This window comes from Chionomys nivalis, chromosome 14, assembly GCF_950005125.1.
Source record: "Chionomys nivalis chromosome 14, mChiNiv1.1, whole genome shotgun sequence".
Lineage (NCBI taxonomy): Eukaryota > Metazoa > Chordata > Mammalia > Rodentia > Cricetidae > Chionomys > Chionomys nivalis.
The window spans coordinates 15,971,425-15,992,381 of record NC_080099.1 but is presented as its reverse complement, the minus strand read 5'-3'; positions in this window follow the sequence as shown (position 1 = coordinate 15,992,381).

Sequence of the window (20,957 nt, the reverse complement as noted above, 5' to 3'; positions counted from 1 at the left end):
CTATGAGTACCAACTCACTTCTCAACCCTGATTGCAATCATCCAACAAAGAGAAGATCCCAAGTGACTACTCTCAGTAATCAACCACTTGTCTCACAGTAAATGATTGGATTGAAAATGGTTTGAAGTTTATATCTTGAGAAGGTCTAGTAAAGTAATTTGAGGTATGTAAACACAAGTTGCAAAGGTCTAAGGAAGCGATTTAAGGCTCAAGAAATCTCTCCCTTTCTCTGGCTCCTAGAGCCTGCTATGCCCTCCAAGGCTTTCAGGAGGGTGCGGCAGGCTCCAGGAGTCAGAAAGATCCATAGATGCCCTAAGTCACAGTGGAGAAGCATAGCAGGTAGAGAAAAGGAGCAGCTGAAGAGTCAGACTCTAGAATTTGGAGAACACGGTGGATGGCAGGAGCCAGCAAAAGCAAACAATCCATACATACCTTACGTTAGTCAAATCAGCAGCTTGGTTCAGAGGGGCCAAGTCCCTTGGAAGAGAGCTCATCTTTGCCCCTCTTGGTTTTCAGCACCAGATATATAAAGTGGAGGATTTGGCCAAGTATACTGTGAGGACATAACCACTCCAAGGTATGGTAGAGGGGATGTGAGGAAGACTACAGCCACAGGCATCTGGAAAAGTCTAGAGCAAGGTGAGAAAGCAGTACACTGCACAGGGGCAGCAGTGTCAAACAGGCCATGAGTGGGGTCAGAGAGCAAGAAAGAGGAGGAATGTGAGAGAGCAAAAAGGAAAGAAAGCCAAGAGAGGGAGAGAAAAAACAAAAGGAGCCAGGAAAGCTAAGAGAGAGCTAGGAAGACCAAAAGGGTGTATGGCCAAAATGACGGGGTGACACCGGGGAAGGGAAGTCCATGAGCTGCAGAGGTTTCTGGTAGAGAGTGGGGTGGGAACAGCTGAGAGGAGCCACTGGTACTGAATGAGCCTGGAGGCACCACAGTTAGCCATTTGTCCTGAGTTTCTTTAGGTATTCACATCCTGATACATGAATTGGACAAGAAAAGAACCCTGGATAATGCCTTTGAACAAATAAAAGCTAGCCCCAAAATATTAAATGTCGAAGAAATCAAGAATAATGAGAGGAGAATCAAGTGATTTTTTTCATATGCTTCAAAATATTAGAACATTAAACACATCTTATTAAAACTGCCTAGAATACAGAGCCACCAGTAATCTACTGTGATCTAATTTGGACACTTGTCCTGGTTTTTGTTAATGCAGGATAAATATTAGGATTTAATGGTATGGTGTTTCCAGCTCTCTCTAAGCCTAAAGCTCCTGGCCTGAAATGAAATGTTTCTGTCCTACCCCTTACAAATCACAGCACTGTAATTCAGAACTGTTAAGACTTTAATTCTGGCAAAACACCAATATTCTCTGCTACAGGAGACTAGATGACAAATGTATTTATTTCTCGGGAGAAGAAGCACAGTTGGACTTCAGTGGCAGAGTAAGATTGTGGGGCTCAGAGGGGAAATGAGGTGGGAGAGTAGCTCAAAACTCCAGAGACAATGGGAAGCCCATCATGTCTCAACAGTGTCAAGGCTGCGATGGGACGTCAGGAAGCAGAAAGGGAGAAAAAAATCACTGCTAAACATGAAAAGAGTTAGAATCCAAAAGCCCCTACAGACTCCCCAGAGGATCGGGTTACACATGTGGCGATCTGTCTTTCTGCTTCCAGCCGTGATGAACAGTGTGAAAGACTGGAATAAAGAGTCGGAACAAACTCCTGCCCTTGAGCCCTCTGCATGTGTGGTAGACGCTAAGATGCATCCAAGAATCTGTAGGATCCTTGAGTATTTGATAGTGATAGTAAAAATGTATGCTCTTTCACATCCATAATCATGAAAACAGCTTCTATCTTTTAAGTTAAAAGGACTGTATATTTAGCTTCTAGTTGAACATTTTAGACATCAAGAAATCACTTATAAAATATGAAGCTCTTCTCCCGATGATCATAGAGCTAACTTTTTCTTGCCTGATTTGTGCTTCTATTTTGTTTCCTTTCAAACTTCCATAAGCTCAAAGAAAGTATTGTAATAATATAATAATAGCCCCATAACACATCAGTTGTTACATCATAAAGAATAAGGATTATTGTGTAATGGTGCTGAATGCTTGTGTTTGCATAATTATAATTATGGAGCAGGGGGAGTTCACTGCTTGTTGGGTTTTACATCAATTCTCATGGCCACACATGAGGAAGGTATGAGTATCATCTCTATTTCATAAATGTCAAGTTCAAGGTGTGTGTGTGGGGGGGGTATTCTAAAGTTTGTACACATCACTTGTTGGTAAGTGATAGTCAAGGAATCAGAATCGAACCTGAATATCTGACTCCAGAGTACCTGACCTCGACTACTACAGTATGATGATCACTGGACAATGTCTTACACTGAACTATTGGAATAGCAGATGATGTCTCCAGTTTTATATGTAATTTAAAAGGAGGAAGAAATGGTGGGATATTACATTTCCATAGCACTTAGCTGTCAACTCCATGCAGAAACACAGAGCAAGTCCCTGTTTCATTGGTTTGGGGCCTCCAAATACAAAGACTAACAAACTGACAGAGTCTATTAATTACCTGTCTCACGATTTAAAAAAAAAAAATAATTTACAAAACTAGGGGAAAGGAAGCTCTGAAAAATGTTCTTGAGAGCAGTATTTATTTAGAAGTATGTTCTGAAGCTTGCGTGACCAGAACTGGCCTCCTGCCTGCCTGAGCTGCTTTATGCTGTGTTAAGGTGCCATCTGCAGCAAGCATTGAAACACTGGCAGAAAACAGGTCTCAGAGATGCTCTGCTTGTCTGTTTCAGTGGCGGCCTCTTACATTAAGCCCCACTCCATCAGCCAGGGTCCATTTTTATTCCGTGGTAATTTCCATTCATTATTAATGTCTTTTGGAATGCAGGGACTATTTTTGAAAGGAAATGAGCCAGTCAGACATATCTGGGGGCTTCACAGATGGCAGTTTTTAGAATAGTTTTGTTTTCATTTTGCGATTGAAAAGTCCTCTTAGCCCCTTTTGCAACATACAATAATGCGCTCACATTAACTGATACATGATGTGTGCTTCTGCTATTTTTCCTCTGCTTCACTTGGCAATTAAACACATGATTTCCCTGCAAATGACTATAATTTTTTGCTTCCATAATATTTATGTCAACTCCAAAGGAGCTGGGAGTTGGCATGCTGAAAACCTGACCATCTGAGGCAGTGGCAGCAGTGTGTAATTTCATCTGTATCCACTAATTACTGGATGATCAGAACACCAGAAATAAAAAATCATATGCTAAAAAACCATAATGTGTGCCCTCAGCTGGCTAAATCAGTCATTTAAAGCCACGTGCAAATGAGCACATAACTTTCTGAGTGATTTATTGCTGTTTTGGGAATACATGTGGGGCTTTGAAAATATTTTATTTGACCTGAAATACCAGTTTTAAGATGAAAGCTACTCAAAGCATCCTTCGGGTCAGTCCGAGGGGTCTGTGGAAGTGGCCCTTCCAGAGTCAGAGGTCTTGATCAGAGGGCAAAAGCCTATAGAACTGCCCATGGGTTTGTCTGAACAGATGCAGTCAGTTGCCAGTAGGACTGGATGTGGCAACTCCCATGGTTGTTTGTATTTGTGCATCTGAGCCTCGTGAGGAGCAGATGGTGTGGGGTTGAAGCTCTGGGTACGTCCCAGGAAATGCCAGATCTCTCTTCTCACCGTCTCAGTTTCACTGGGCCTAAAACATTAGAGGAGTAGGGCTGCTGCATTTTGTATCCATTGACTGAGATCAAGGGAGATAAAGCAACTTACCCCACATGACATGTTGCAATAGTGGCAGAGCCCAGCCAAGAAGCCAGCCCATTGGCTTCAGAATCCCGTCTACCTTCCCACCTGTGTCTTTGCTTTATTTAAACTTTCCCACGTGTGGCAGCTGCCCTAACCAACCGGTAGATGTAACCACAAAATTTAGGCCTAGCATAAGGTGTCCCTATGTTCTGTAAAGAGCCTGTACCATGCTCCAACCTTTCATTAACTTGACAAATTTTTAGTGAACACTGACCATTTCACTAAACATATATGTGGAGATTGAACATTCCTGAAGCCCTGAAGGTATAAAAACAGGAGTCACGTCTTATTACTCACAGTACCACAAACATGGAATCAGCAAATGCCACTGCTCCAAAGGAAATGTCAGATTAGAGCCCTTCAGAGCCTCAGGTTACAGACAGTATCTTTGTCAACAGACTCACTCATAACTGTGTTCTTTATGTGAATGTGCTAACACTGAACTCATGGCAAAGTATACTATAACTCACGCCTGAATGAAGTTTATCTAAAGGATGTCTTTTCTTGCTATGACACACCACAACCTTTTCAACATGCCAGCTCTCCACACAGGAGTAATTGGAAATCGTTTTTTGAAGGAACTAAACAGACCCTGAAAAGGACACTTGCTCACAACATCATTGTTTGACATCCCCTCCATCCTGCATCTCTCTACAAATGGCTGCAAGTACTGCAGTCACCGACTTTAGAGTTACAAAGGAACTCTAGCCAGTAAGCTAAACCGCAAACAAAAGGCGCATGCTCCAAATTCTGGCTGTGACAAACAATGCTGCTATGAACATAGTTGAGCACATTTTTTTTATGGCACAATTGAGCATCCTTTAGGTATATACCCAAAAGTGGTGTTCCTTGGTCTTAAGGAAGGTTGCCTCCTAATTTTCTGAGAAATCCATATGCTGCTATCCAAAGGAGCTGGACCATCTTGTACTCCCACCGAAAATGTAGAAGTGTTCCCTTTATCCCACAACCTCTCCAGCATTAGTTGTCATCAGTGTTTTTGATCTTGGCCATTCTTATAGGTGTAAGATGGAATCTCAGAGTTGTTTTGATTTGCATTTCTCTGATGGCTAAGGATGTTGAACATTTCCTTAAGTGTCTTTCAGACATTTTAGATTCCTCTGTTGAGAGTTCTCAGAACATTGAAACAACCTGAATGCTCTTTGACCGAAGAATGGATAAGGAAAATGTGGTACATTTACATAATGGAGTACTACACAGCAGAAAAAAATGACATCTTGGAATTTGCAGGCAAATGGATGGAGCTAGAAAACATCATATTGAGTGAGGTAACCCAGACCCGGAAAGACAATTATCATATACTTACTCATAAGTGGTTCATAAACCAAAGAAAACCAGCCTACAAATCACAATCCCAGAGAACCAAGTCAACAATGAGGATCCTAAGAGAGAGATACATGAACCTAATCTACATGGGAAGTGAAAAAGACAAGATCTGAGTGAATTGGGAACATGGGGACCATGGGAGAGGGTCGAGGGGGAGGAGAGAGGCAGGTAGGGGAGCATAGAAAAATGTAGTGCTCAATAAAATCAATAAAAAAATAAAGCAACATAAAAATAAAGAAAAAAAGACCCATGCATTTACAACTGTAACCCGCATTGCTAATGGGGGTGAACATTGTGAAATATCAGATGAGGAAAACACAGAGTAATGTGAGCAGAGAGATCACATGTTTCCTCTTCTACCTGCACATTTAATTCCTCTTAACCCCTGAATATCCCACTGTGTAAATGGACCACATTTTCGTCATCCATTTGTCAGCTGGTAGACATCTAGGCTGTTTCCAGTTCCTGTCTATTATGAACAGAGCAGCATTAAACATGGATGAGCAAATATCTCTGTACTAGAATGTAGAATCCTTTTGGATATATGCCCAAGAGCGGTACAACAGGATCTTAAGGCATATCTTGAAAAACCTCCCATTTATTTCCATGTTGGTTCACAGGCTCCCACCCTGAACCAAGAAGCTATAGGCAATTGATACCAACTGACAACCGGAAAGTAAGTTTTCTGGTTCTCAGTGGAGTGTCGCTGGGTATTTGAACCATACTTTGAGCAGACCACATGCCCAGGTGGACCTGGCCAGCAAAAAATGAAAATGAACTCCATGGTTCTTTTGTGAGGTTTTTTTTTTCCTTGCTTTGTTTTGTTTTAGAATTTTTTTTGTCTTGCTGGGTTTTTTGTTTGTTTGTTTTCTTGCTTGCTTGTTTTTATTTTTTATTTTGTGGGTTCCTTTTTGTTATGTTTTGTTTATTGAAAGCCAGAGAACATAAAGTTGGGGGAGTACAGAGGGAGGCGTGAAGGACCTGGGAGGAGTTGGGGAGAGGGAAAACATAAGCAAAATATATTGTATGAAGAAAATATTAAAAAAGATTCTTTAAAAGTATCATGTCTCAGAATATACTGTATGACAAAAGTCTATTTTCCTACTTTAAAAAAAAAAAACAAAAAACAAAAAAAAAAAAAACCTTTCTCTTATCAGAAGAAGCAAGTGTTGGTGAACCACCTTGAAAAAAACATGACCTTTATCACCAGCGTCTCAGAGAGTAAGTCTTCTAGTTTTCCTATAAATGGAACTGTGCTTGTCTGTCTTTGTGAAGTGGCCTAATCAGAACGTGATTTAAAGATAATTACAAGCTGTAGGGTCTCCCTGCTTCAGGAACCTAGCTTGATTGCTCAGAAATTGTAACTTGAAGCGGCGACCTGGATCCACCTGTGGATGAGGTGTAGGTAAAATAGTGCATATATGTTAGAGCTCCCCTTTACAAAGTGCAGGTGCTTCTAGTTGGGCCTGCTCCCCTTAAACACTAGCTAGAGTATGATCACATAGTCAATAAAAACTTTCCAGTGTTAGAACAAAGAAAGGAAGGAATTAATAATGGAAGGAAGGCACTAAAGGAAGAAGGAAGGAAAGAAGGAGAAGGAGAAGAAGGAAGGAAGGAAGGAAGGAAGGAAGGAAGGAAGGAAGGAAGGAAGGAAGGAAGGAAGGAAGGAAGGAAGGAAGGAAGGAAGGAAGGACCATGTAAGAGCTGCAATATAAGATGAGCTTTAAAGAACAAATGGAGTCTAAGTAGAAAAAAGAAGGATGTTTAGATTGACTGTTTATATTTTTCCTTAGATTCCCTAAACCCAGTAAAATGAAAATGCCTTCTTTTTCCTGGGAAATATTAAGGTGCTGTCAGCTTAACGAAAAGAAGTAGAAACCATCAGATTTGAGCCTGTGAATAGCACAGTCCAGAACACCCTTGGTCTATCTTGTGTCGTACAATATATATTCCCCTTACAAGCAAGCATAACAGAAGGCCATGGAAGAGGCTTCAGTACAGTCAGAGATGTGATCGTGAACCCCCAGGCAATGTTCTGGAGCACAGTAAGGAGTGTAGACTCCTGGTTCTTGTCTATTGTGTAATGTTTGCTTCGCATGGACTACAGTTGCTGTTTGATATTTCCTGCTCTATTTACTGAGCTTGAATGATCTCCAAACCCTTTTTAACGTCTTGTGATTTACTTGTCAGCTAATGAGTTGGACACACTCTGACATGAGCCCACTTGATATTTGCATAAGCATCATTACACGGCCTTCTTGAGAACTGTACTTCATCATGCCGCTCACCGCGCTTGTGCTCAAATCAGGATATAGATTGAATGAAGGAAGGAATTTTTGTCTCTTGTTACCAGTGACTACCATCATTCCTGGCACACTGTGTGCACAAAACCTATAAATCCAGGACTTTATTTTAAGCAATTCTAAATCTTTCTGTGAAACTCCCTTCCTCCAGTTAACCTTTAAATATGATCCCATAAATCCTGTTCCTTTGTGGCTTCATTGCTTTTTGCTAGACAGGGTGAGGGCACACAGGGGAAGAAAGGGTTTTTTTAGATCTGGTTCTGGTGTGAGACTTCCTTCTTGGTACAGATATGTGAGCAGACGAGGTACTTAAGTGGGGCCATGTAGTGGAAGAGAAAATTAGTCACTGAAAGGGTTGATAAATCAAGTTTAGTGCACATATGGGCAGAGATAGATCACCTCGAAATAGACCAAAGCCACTGACTAGCAAGGAGAAATTGCCTTGTGGTTTTTATTGAGATCCAAAGAATTTTTAAGACACTCCCCCCAAGTTATTTCAGTCAAAAGCGTGTCTTATCTTCAATGAAGAGAATAGGGTAAGAATGAGGGAAACCTATGAGAATAGGAGGGAAGAGTGGTTAGGGTCTAATTTTTGAGGTAACCAACTTGAATATTTGATTAGGTGCAGAAAAAGTGTTGGAAAGGTATGTGTGTAGTGGGGAGGAAGTGGATCCTAATCCAACCATGCAATTACTTGAATTATCAGGACACTCAATAAAATGTGTCAGCGAGTTCTATCTCATAGACATTAAATGAGAACCAACAGCGAGCACAGAGGAAGAGAAGCTGGGAAGAGTGGAAGATAAGGAGGGAAACTCTGCAGTGTCTTCTGGACATAACACGGCTACCACACTCATGAACTCACAGCTGCTACAGCTACCTACACGAGACCTGCATGAGATCAAGCCAAGGAAACTTCCAGCATGGACTAGTAGAAACATTCTAGGTCTCACCCCTGACTGAGGAGCTGTTGATAGTTGAGAGCCACAGGGAATGCACAAACATTATTCAGGGATAACTGTTGATAAGTTGCCCATGGTCCAGTGGATTGCCCCACACCCATGCACGTGTGAACCAAATAGACTTAGGGGGTTATTAACAAAAAAAAAAAAAAGAAGAAGAAGAAGAAGAAAACATGAAATTGGGAAGTAGAGATGTAACAGAAGGTCCAATGGGAAAACAAAAGATGAATGAGATCATATTTTATTACATACACATATGAAATTCTCAGACAATAAAAATACTTAAAAATAAATAATTGGAATCCACAAGCACAGGGTAAATGTATAGATTTTAAGTTTTCAACTAGTCACATAAGAGAAGTATAAGTGAGAGTGAAATTATTTGATTAATATATTTTAACTCAATATATATATAAGACATTGTTCATGGTAGTGATAAACCTAAAATTTTAATGACATTTTATGCTCAATATTCAAAGCCTGTAGTGCACATACTGACTACACATCACAGTTCTTATTTGTCATGCAGTAAGTGTTCAATAGCCACACTTATTGCCAAGCTGCCACATTAGACTTTGGAAGGCTAGAGGAAGCTGTGCCACCCCTTAGGCCTAGACTAGCCCCTAACTATCCTTCTGCATCTTCCTCATTTAGTCCAGTGTTGGGTAGCCATGGGTGTTTATATGGCTAGGTGGAGCAGAAGCCCACAAGAATTAGCAAAGAACATTGACTTCCTTTTTTATATTTCAGTCCATATGAAGAACAAAGCCTGAAGCCATTTAGTTGATCAGAAATACAGCCCAGAAGCTTTGTTTGTTTGTTTGTTTGTTCCTTAGAGCAGCTCGTGCCCTTCAGTCCTGAACCATTTTAATGATTTAGGAACATGTAAAAGGTTAGACGTCATTGCTGTTTATTATGCCTCCTCCTTTGACACTTCTTTATTTTGTTCTTAGAGCCTATACCAACTAAAAATTATTTTGTGAGGCCCCAAACTGCTCTTTTCCCCAGGACCCTCATTATAACCTAATGGCCATAACTGTTTCTAATAATAACTATAATTATCCTTCATTTTTATATTGGTTTTTCACACATATTAACTTGTTTGAGCCTCAGAGCAGTCTCCTGAGACCAAACCAGTTTATGAAAGTGGAGATGGTGTCCCATAGGGTTCAGTTTTTATCAAGGTCACACAGCTTGTAATTTTGGAGAAAAAAAAAATCAACACTCATCTTGGTGACTGAAAACATATAAAAATATCATCCTGAGATGAGTTTTCAGATATGCTTGCATTTTTTTCAGAGAATCAGTTTTAATAGTATTGATTCATACTTGTGAGGATTAGGATACATGAGTAATTTTATACAAAATTTTTTGAATATGAGTATATGAATCATATACACATATATGTATTTATATATGAAATTGTTTTTAAAAATCACCATTAAGTTTTCTGATTACTGTCTCCACAAACACGGAAGGCAATGGTGGGGAACTGTTAAGTGTAAACAAACTTATCTTGGGGTCTGCATACACTAAGCACTCCAAATATATTTTGAGGAATAAATAATGTATGAATTTGTCTCCAGCCTATCAAATATGTTTGTATTAGGACAATGAAGAGAAAAAAAAGGATCAGTTCGTTGCTTGCCTTATTACAATGGGGGAAGAAACAGGCACTAGAAGCCACCCTGAGTCTTCACTGCCCAGAAGAAACAGATAAAGTGATAATTCATAGTCTTTCATCCATATGAAGTCTTGTATATTTTGTGTATGCTTTACAGTTGCAACATGTTTCAGTTTAGCCTAGTCACATTTCAGATGCTCACTGGGAATCTGTAGCTGGCAGCTACTCCTCCAGACAGAATAAATCCTACAGCAACGAAGCGTATTTCAGGATTCTTATTCTTCTTCATCCTGTGATGTATTAAAAACACCTACCATGTATCTGGTCCAAGAAATCAAATCTGGGGATGAGACAGCAAATGACGTCATTAAACCTTCACACCTTAGAGGTATACTCAGTTGAACTGCCTAAATATAAGAATGAGAATGGGCAGACTGTACCTGTCAGCAGATGTCTGACCCACCAGAGACCAGAACCACACAACCTCTTCAGTCATTGACATCGAAGGGTCAGGTCTTGGCCAATCACTGCCAGCTTACAGCTGCCATTCTTGCCCTCCCTTCAAACTCAAGACCACCCAGAGGAAGCCAAACCTACTCCTCACACAGGCTCCATAGGACTTTCTCTCATAATTTCACACCGTGACCGCTGCAATCAAAGCCTACCTGTGTGGTGATGGCACTAGGAAGCTGTCTAGGTCGCCTGCCTTCTCCAAGTTGACGAACACGAGGGTAACCATCGCCCTTGCAGGCTAAGAATAAAGAGCTTCTGGTTATTTCACTCTTCATTCTCTGCCACAAAATCTTTGATTAGTCTTTTGTAATCAAATATCCCCTTTGAATTTTGCCCTGTATTAGCATGGTTCATGGATACAGTGACCCTGTACTGTAAATTCCAAGGTGCTAACCATCATGCTGATTTTTAGAGAAAAAAAAAAAAGTAAAACACCAGAGACTGGGGTTTTTTCCTCAGAGAACTTAGGACTTTGGAAAATCATACACAAATAAATATTTAATAAGCTATAGTAAACACTACAAAGGAAAAATGCACTAGGGATGAAAGTGTGCAATGGGACCATGTTCTAATTCTTGTAAGATGTGAATGCCAACTACGTCCAAGAAAAGACTTTTATGACGCTATTTAATTGAACTTCGACAAATGCTTGGCAGCATAAACAGTACATGTTCCCCAAAAGTCTTTGACAGTCACTATCAGACATTCCTCCTCCCCCAGATTCTTTACAGTTGCTTCCTTCCTTCTCGGACAGCCTCCGTGAGTGCCCATCAGTGCCTGCTGGCACTACTTCAGCAAGAGACAAAGGGAAAAAACAAAAGTTGCCTTTAAATAAAACAACTGTGGCTCACTTCAGGGTGGTTTAAATGTTTCTAATTTCATGTTTATTAATAGTTCTCATCTTTATCCCAAGACTGTGCCAAGATTTGATTGCATTAAACCTGAAATAGTTGTCATTTTGGCTAAATTTCAGATCACTCGACACCTGGAGTGTTCCCCATACCTTCCCCTGAGCACCTGCTAGGATTATACTAAAGTTATTATTATTATTATTATTATTATTATTATTATTATTATTATTATTTTGGTTTTTCAAAACAGGGTTTCTCTGTAGCTTTTGGAGCCTGTCCTAGAACTAGCTCAGTAGACCAGGCTGGCCTCGAACTCACAGAGATCCGCCTGCCTCTGCCTCCCAAGTGCTGGGATTAAAGGTGTGCACAACCCCCTCCCCCCACCCGACTGCGATGAACTAAAGTTTTTTTTTTTTTGTCTTGGAAAAATATATCCACTTATATTTTATGTTTATATGTTTTCAATGGTTTTTTTCTTTGACTAAGAATTCTCAAATATTCAACTTGAGTGTTTGGTAAAATGTACATTAAGTATCAGAGATCTAGAGCCTATAACCATCTTCAGCATTAATTTCTCTTCATAAGAAGTTGAATAGGTTCTGTTAAAAGTTAGTTCAAAATGTCATGTGTACGCTCTTACTAACACTCTAATTGGGCTAGGGTCATAAACGCTATAGTGAATCAATCGGTTTGAAGAGGAAGCATAATCGCACATCTACCAACTTTAAAAGTCTTAAGTTGCAGGCCTTTTGACACAAAGTAAGTCAAAGGGAGCCTGGGAAACCTAGCAAAACCCTGTTTGAAGCAAAAAGTAAAATGGGAAGGGGTGTCTGGGAATGCAGTGCAGTGGCAGAGCATCTGCCTGAGATGAACCAGGTAGTGGGTTCAATCTCTGGTATGGAAAGAAAAAAAGGGCAGAAGGGAGGTGAAGGGAGGGAGGAAGGGAGAGAGGGGAATTGGAGGGATGAAGAGAATGAAAAGAGAAGGAAGAGAGAAAGGGAGGAAAGAAGGTAAGTACAAAGGAAGAATTAGGAGAAAATGTCTGTAAAATAAACACTTTTTAATTTGTCAAAAATTGCACAAGCATCAAACATCAAAAGGAATTCTGCATTCCTGGAAGGTTGGAGAAAGCTATACTTTAAGTGGCAGACATAAGAAGACTCAGTTTTGTTTTGTTTTTCTTTTATGTGTGTGGGTGTATTCCCTATATTTATGTCTGCACATGCAGTGCCCACAGACTCCAGAAGAGAAGATAAAATTGTGAAGTTACAGACAGTTGTGAGCCTGGTTGGATTCCAAAAATCCATCCAAGGTCCTCTGGAAGCCAGGGCTCTGAAACATAGAGGCATGGCATCTCTCCCACCCTAGAAAAAATTGCATTTATTAGTAAAATCTAACAGGATGATGAGGTTTCATACAAAGTTTGAGCACACATCAGATGCTGCTTGATCTTTATAATTTTATATCCCTTGATTGTTTTAAGTTTTAAAATTGCATTACAAAGATTTTTCAAATAAAATAATGCAATAAAATTAACTGGACAAACATCTTACATCTCAGTGAACTACTTTACAGTTAGAATAATCATTCTGAAGCTGTGGAACTTCAAACTGAATTTTACACTTTCAACATCAAACACATTTCTATGCACTGATTCATCACCAAAACTGAAAAGTCCAGGGCAAAGTTAAAACTGGACAAACAATTAGCTTTATATTCTCTTTAATGAATCCTGTCCAGTGTCTGCATTCATTCCTTTCTCATGAGCTAATGTTTATATTTTTATTATTTCCTTTTGAAAATAAGCTTTGGGGGTTGAGTTATCTCTTCGATAACAGAAACACCACACTATTTCCCTCTTAGTTTACTGGCTCAGTGAGTAACCTCCCTGCTCCTGTGTAATGTGCACTCAAAAGTCCGAGGACCTGCTCTTTCACTGAAAACCACTTCACACAGATTTTAAAAGGGTCTAGTTGTTTCTTTATCATAAGTTCCTGATGTTCGGGGGTCAGAGACCACAAGTGACCAACAAGAATGTGGCTCTTTGCCCTGGGTGACCGAGGAAGGAACCATTGTCCACAGGCATTCTTGCATTCCATGATCACTTCTCTTTCTCTTTTCTCTTCCTCCTTGTAACAATTTTTAAATGCAACCTCCACAGAGATGAGTCATGGACCACATGACAGTCAATCTACTGATTTACTCCTAACATACACCATTTTCAAGACCCTTCTCCTTTTAGTCTCTGTTGATGTGATTCTTCTTCTTCTTCTCTCTTCCTCCCACTCTCCTTCCTGTGTCTTTTCCTCCTGTTCCACCTCCACTTCCTTCCACCTCCTCTTGTCCCCCCCTTTTTCTTCTTGTTTTCCTATTAGGTTTCTCCGGACTCCTCTCCATGGACTCTGCACTCTCCTTTATCTCGATGACAATTACCCTTGCTATTGGTACCTGTCATCAGGAATGTAGCTTACACTGTTTCATTTGGGTTTTTTTTTTCTGTTTTATTTTCTGAAATGAGCCTGTGAACAATGACTACCAGTGTACCTTAAATTTGTGTAAACAAATGACCTAAAACATAAACAACATAATTGGATTATATATAACTAATGTTTCCTAAGGCCAGGAGAAGGGGAAAGTCTGCATGGGCTAACACTATAGAATTTAGACTATGCTTAAATTAACTAAGTCCTGAAAAGAACTAGAACTTTCAGAGGAAATATTTTTGATGGCCTGAATACATCGGTGGTGGCGCACGCCTTTAATCCCAGCACTCGGGAGGCAGAAGCAGGCGGATCTCTGTGAGTTCGAGACCAGCCTGGTCTACAAGAGCTAGTTCCAGGACAGGCTCCAAAACCACAGAGAAACCCTGTCTCGAAACCCCCCCCCAAAAAAAAGAAAAAAAAGGAAAAAAAAGAAAACCCTGATTTCTAAACGAACAAAAACGTGCCATTTATGAAGAACAGGGAAACTGCTGACTCCAGCTTGTCGTATGAAAATTAACTTTGTCATCTGACCATATAAAACTGTCAAGGAACATTTCAATAAATACAAGACTTTTAAGTGCCAGGCTTTCCTCTTAGACTAGCGTTAATGACTTCTACAAAGGAATCGTATCCCTGCCTTGTCAGATTTAGCAATGGCCAGAGAGCAGAGGCACCCGAAGGATGGTGGGTTACGTATAAATAGCTAAGGCGCCTCTCCTAAGGATGCTCATGTCTCCTTCCTGCAGTTCTCATGGAACAACTAAGCAACTCAGTGAAGACCTTGCCAGCAGTACATCAAGTACGCTAACCTGGAACATAGCAATAATTTGTGGTTTGGGCCCAGTTTGAGGCAAATCTGCAAGGTTAAACACTTAAAGGATGATAAGAAATTTCTTCTACACAAATCCAGAGAGGATTTCTAAATTAATTAATAAGTAAAGGTTAAAATCAAGACCTCTTTAATCAGTGACTCTCTTTGGTATATAGCCCTATGCAAATCGCTTGCTCATCTGGAAGGCGAAAATACTATAGAGCCGGCTGAAACCCGGTGGCAGCTGGAGGTCTTCCCATAGATTAACTATCAGCACCTTCTGACCCTTGGGTCACTAGTTAAAGTGTCACTGTACATATGCCAAGGATGTTCCTAGCAATGGCATGCAGTCTCTGTCATTTATTTCCATTCTGACATGTTCCTAATCTCTCTAATTTTGACCTGACTCTGAATATTGCAATAGGGTGCACTCTGCTTCTGGCTGTAGGCTAAATTGTCCTTAATTAGTCAGACCTTTGAAACCCCTTCTCCAAAGGCTTCGTCGTTGATTAGCCCCAATAGCTTTCTGCTGCCAGTAACCTTGAGTTGACTCTAGCCTATGGTTCACTGTCTAAACGAAAACAGAACGTGTAAATATATGAAAGAAATGCACAGATTCCTAAGACTCGTACATTTGAAAATTAACTTCTGGTTTTCACTAATTTTAGCCTCACAGAAGATTTCAAAGAGTTCACAGTCTTCCTTACACCCATCAGTTTTTCTTGACATTACCATCTCATCTAACTATGGTATATTTGTCCACTCTAAGAAGACAGGCTGTATATTATTATTGCTATTAATGCATGCGCTAGACATTGGTGTATACTAATTTCTTCACCGAGGTTGCTTTTTTTTCAAGATCAATTTCAGGATAATATGTTGCATTAAGTTGTCATAATAGTCTTCTCAATTCTTCTCTGTTCTTTCCCTTTTAAAATGTTTTATTAATTCTTTAAAAACCTCATAAAATGTATTTTGATCATATGAAAGATCCTACAGACCCCCTCCTCAGAACCCGCAGCTAGCAGGCTCTCCGGGAGAACGTCCTGTTTGCTTGAAAGATTCTCAGGATCAGCAGCTAGCCTGCTCTCGTGAGAGGAAAACAGGATATCTATAAGATAGGACATCTACAAAGCAGAATGACTTCAAAGTAGGATACCTATAAGATAAGAGCAGGATGTCTGCTGCCAGACATCCATGCTGGGAGAGAAAAACCATTCATGCCCCCCCCCCCCGCCTCATTCTGATAACCACGCTTCTGCTTCTGTAAATTGCTTTTTGCTGCCCTCTTTCCTATAAAAAGTCCTCCTCCCAGTCTGCAGGCGCGCAAGTCCTCCGAAAGACTTTGCCGCCCGCAGGTACCTGTGTCTACTTAATAAACCTCTTGCAGTTTGCATCCGACTCGTGGTCTCGGCCTGGTCTGTGGGTCCGGGGTCTCCACCTGAGGGAAGGTCCCTACCGGGGGTCTTTCACATATTAACCCTTCTCCTCCAAGACTAAATGAGGTAGAAACTGTATTTTTAATCTTTTTCATTTTAAATTATTTTAAGATGATTTTAAGACTGAATTTTTTTTCAAGTCTTTATTTCTAAGTAAAAATGTATATTGACTTGTGGCCCCAGAAATAGTATGGAGGCAAAAAGCTAGTCACTTTAATTATCTGGCTGATAGCCATCCAGCATGTATTTTATGTTCTCTGACACATTTCACAATTAACATCTTCTAAATATTTTCAAATTGGGTACCACCTTTGCTTCTCATTTCCTCTCCTATCTCTGATCTGCTTCTTATGCCAGAAGGAAAGGAAGAGAATGAGGGAGTGGAAGAGGAAGTATTTTCAAGGTTTTGATGATTCACCAAAAGCAGAAAATCAGAAGTCAGTAGCTTCAACCGCACTCTTCAGAAGAGGGTGAATCACTTCAGCTACTTAGGAAGGATAAAATTAAAATGATACATGAAATCTGCTATTGCAGCCCTCAGATCACATGTTTATCACCCAGGTGACTCACATATAGGTCAAAGGGTCAGCACCTAATTAAAGGAACCCAGACGGCTCCACCCTATTTATAACCAAACACATGTCCTTTCTTTCACTTTTGTTGTGTGGTATTTTCTTCTGGTTGTGAACTCTGCAAACCCTCTCACACATCTTTACCACCACAGTCCCACCCATAATTTGACAGCCAAGTTCATCTTCAAATTAGATGTCTAGGTCTGGTTCCAGGTGTCTTCCTCTGGTACAGTTATTACTTTGTCATTGGCTATCCTCATCTGACTTCTGTGGATGACTAACGCTTGAAAAGCTGCCTGGACCCCGGTACTACAAGCTGCAGTGAGTTAAGAACACAGGCTTTGCTTGCTGCCTGGATATTTTGAGATAGTTGTCATTCCAACTTATAATATGTTTTATTTAAAGTCAAATATTACGATGCAGAAAATATCAACTTAATAATAAAAAAATGGAATAGAAGGGTGTAGATAGCAATACACCACCCAATGGTCATCTTTTTATCAGTTTCTGAACATCAAGGAACAATTGTTCATGGAAAAACCATTCATTATGAATTCCACAGCACAGGTGCCGCAGAAAATAGAAGGTGCCCAACGAATGTTTGCGAAAGAAATAATCAATTCTACTGAGAAACGCTACATTTCACAGTGGACTTAGAGTCAAGGTTCCCAAATTTCTCCTCTAGGAATTTTGTTTAGCAAGCAGTGTTTTTAAAGTTAGACCAAAATTGTTATCACTAACTGGTATAGTGTGTGAAAGGTGGTCTTGAAATATTTTGCATTTTATAACATGGTTCCTCTCTATAAATGAAATGAGCTATAGTGTTAATTTTGACTGGCTCCCAGAGGCCATGTGTTAAAGGCTTGGTCACCAGGACGGGAGGTGGTAGAAGTTACGAGGTATTGCCTACTAGGAGGTATCTTCATCATTAGAATCACCGACTGGGAAGGAAACTTGGGGGCCTCCAGTCCATTCCTCTTTCAGTCACTTCCTGGCAGTCCAGTGAGTGGGTTCCCCTGGGATACAGTCCCCCACTATAATGTGCTCTCTCATCCCAGGCCCAAACAACTGAGCCAACAGACCATGGACTAAAAACGCAGAACTGTGAGTTGAAACAAGCCTGTCTCTTTGTAAGATGATTATCTCAGCTCTCTGTTACAGTGGCAGAGTAAGTTGAGTAATATTAATTGCATATAATTTAACTATAATTTGGGGACTTGGGGAGTTTTGGGGTTTTTGTTGTTTTCTTGATTGTTTGTGTATGTGGGATGAGATCTTGCCGTGGAGCCCAGATCAGCTTCCCAAGCGCTCAAGCTGTAGGTTGTGCCTCTACAACCTATCTTAATTTAAACTCTGACTATGCCAGCAACAATATATCGGGTTTCTAGCCCATAGGTACTTAATCTCGTCAGTTTAATTTCACAATTGGAGACAAAAAAGGACATGCAAGTACACACCACACACTACACACCAGAATAGACCAGCAGAACCAGCTACGTCAAAACCAAAGAAAGGATTTGTGGCAAACCACGGGGCTCTCTTAAGTTTCAGCAGCAACCTACATTTTACATTCTTACGAAGTCTGTGCACAAAAGAATGCGACTCACCAGGAATTTGATTTGTTTGTTTTGTGTTCTTTGTTTAATCTTTATCCTTTCTTTGGCTCTTAAAGATATATAGCTGAGAGTAATATATTTAAGACTAAGAGAATACTTGATGAAACAAGAAGAACAGGGAAAAAAGGACTCTTCTGAGGACAGTGGTGAAGGCACACCGCCCACTGTGGGCCTCTGCAGTCGCATCACAAAGCATCTTCAGGTCTTCTTCCTTAAGAAGACAAAATTTCCTAATCCATGAAACACCGTGACCATCGCTGTATTTTGTCCTATCTGCACCTTGTCAACTCAGTGGTGAGCCTAACATATTTCCTTAGGCTGTTAAGCTGTATGTCTTATTTTATATGAATTCATTTTCAAAGAGAGTAAGTTCCTGGGGTGATTATCCTCACGAAGCCCTATGGAGATGAGCCTGTCACTTACATCATCTCGTCCTCTTTATAAGTCCTAATGATGTGTCTAGACATGCGGAAGGAAGTCAAAAAATGAAGCAATCAACTACATAATTTGGATAGAAAATCATATTCAGCTGAAATATTGAGTTGATTGGACAAAATGAAATAAACTGCCCAGCAGTTCTGAACAGGGCTTTTCACTGTCTGCTCAGACATAATTCTTGTCTAGAATATAGTAATGGGGCAGGAAATTGGTGAAAATCTATGCGGTTCCTCTATATTGTTGACAACCACTTTGTCTCAGCCTGAGACTCATCAGTCACAATGAAATAAACCAGTTCTCCCAGCCACAGAGCCTCGCCCTCCGCCCAAGTGTGTGTACTCACTCCATATTCCCCAATAACTGGGTGGAAGTTGGCATTTTGGTTTAATGCACAGAGCTGATGAATAAGTAGTTTCTGAATTCTGGATTTTCAGTCTCTTGAGATATTTATAAAATAGGCTTTATTCCACAAGTAAAGAGGCAAAATCATAACTCGAGTCTTTGGAGGTGGATTTGCCTGGGCTGACAGGAGGAAAGGTCCTAGGAACCCTATATAAGGTACCTCCTGAAATTCTAAAACAGAAAGAAAAAGAAAATCCCTTCAACCTCTCTCCGACAAAAGGTGTTGAGTACCCAGTACAACCATCATAAAAGAAGAAGATTCCTGTGCTCAGACATGTCACAAGCAGTCAACAGTGAGTAAATCTCACTGCTGAGCTGGGCTCTGTTCATTCTCTCGGAGCAGGTGATAGAGACGGACAGCAGAGACAAGAGCTCTTCCACACCTTGTGAAGCACTGAGAGGTAAAGTGACTTTTGACCGGTCGGTCATACAGTCAGGAGGGAGCGGGGCAGGATCCCAGAGGACTTCATCCTTCCCTTCTGCTTTATCAAGAAAATGCCATGCAAGGCAGGGAGCAAGCACAGGGCCACAAAGCTGCTTTCACAGCGGACGGTACTCTGGATGCAGTTTGAGTTACATTCTTCATGAGAGTCAGGGCTTGGCGTCTAGACAGACTCGAACACACGGTTTCCAGACTTGGTAGCCACACTGTGGGAAAAAATCTTCCCCGGGTAGTACGAACATGGGTCATAAACAATTTTACTCTGTTCGTAGAAACAGTTAATGTATGAAATTTTATTTTTGTTGTTGTTTTGTTTTCTTTTTCAAGACACCATTTCTCTGTGTTGCTTTAGAACAAGGTTTTATTTTTGTCTTAGAAAAACAAGATTAAAGGGCCCAAAGCAATACTTAACCCAAGTCTCTATTGAATTTTTGATTGGTGTATAAGAAATTGCAAAGTCTGATGAACTTAAACATGGATGGAACCACAGTGCCCCCTCTCTTGGGTCTCCTGTTTGTAGATGGCAGATCCAGGACTTTGTAGCCTCCATAATCAGGCCAGCCAAACGCTCATAATAAATCTCTTCCTGGTTTTGGCTCTGAAAAAAAGAAAGAAAGAAATTGCAAAGATAATAGCTAAATGAAGATTGAAAATCATATTATCAGCTTATTTTATATAGCAAAATACTGAGTCAAGGCCCCTGGATCTCTAAAGTTAAAAGGGCAGTTGCACAGTGGCCTTGCTGGAGTCCTCCATCTGAAGCTGCATCCAGTCTCTAGTGAGCACAGTTTTCAGATTTGGTTTGCATGTTCCAGGGAAACTCCAGCTTTCTGGACTCTCAACACATTTCTAAGGCCGTCAGAAGGAATTTATGCAGCATACTAAGGGAAGACTTTGAGCTAACGTACACAAAACCATCTATGACTGTGTCTTAGTTCTTCTGCTATGGGGGAGCAACTGAGACAGGAAAAAATTATGGCAACAGGAGTTTATTTGCCTCCTGGTTCCAGGGGCTGGAAAATTCAAGAACATCGCACCGGCATCTGTTGAAGTTCTGCTTACAGTGCCACAGCAGGGCAGCAGGGCAGTGGAGAATGGAAGGTAGAAACAAAAATAACTCTCTCCAATAAGTGACCCACTTCTGCCATAATGGCATTTAATCCGTTTATGAGGGCAGTGCCCTTGGTATAATCACCTCTAAAAGGCTCGGTTTTCTAATAGCATTATGGTGGAAATTAGCTTCCCTGGGAGTTCTACAGGGTGGTACAGGAAACACCCCATGGCTAAAATCTGCATTAAGTATGCCTTGAT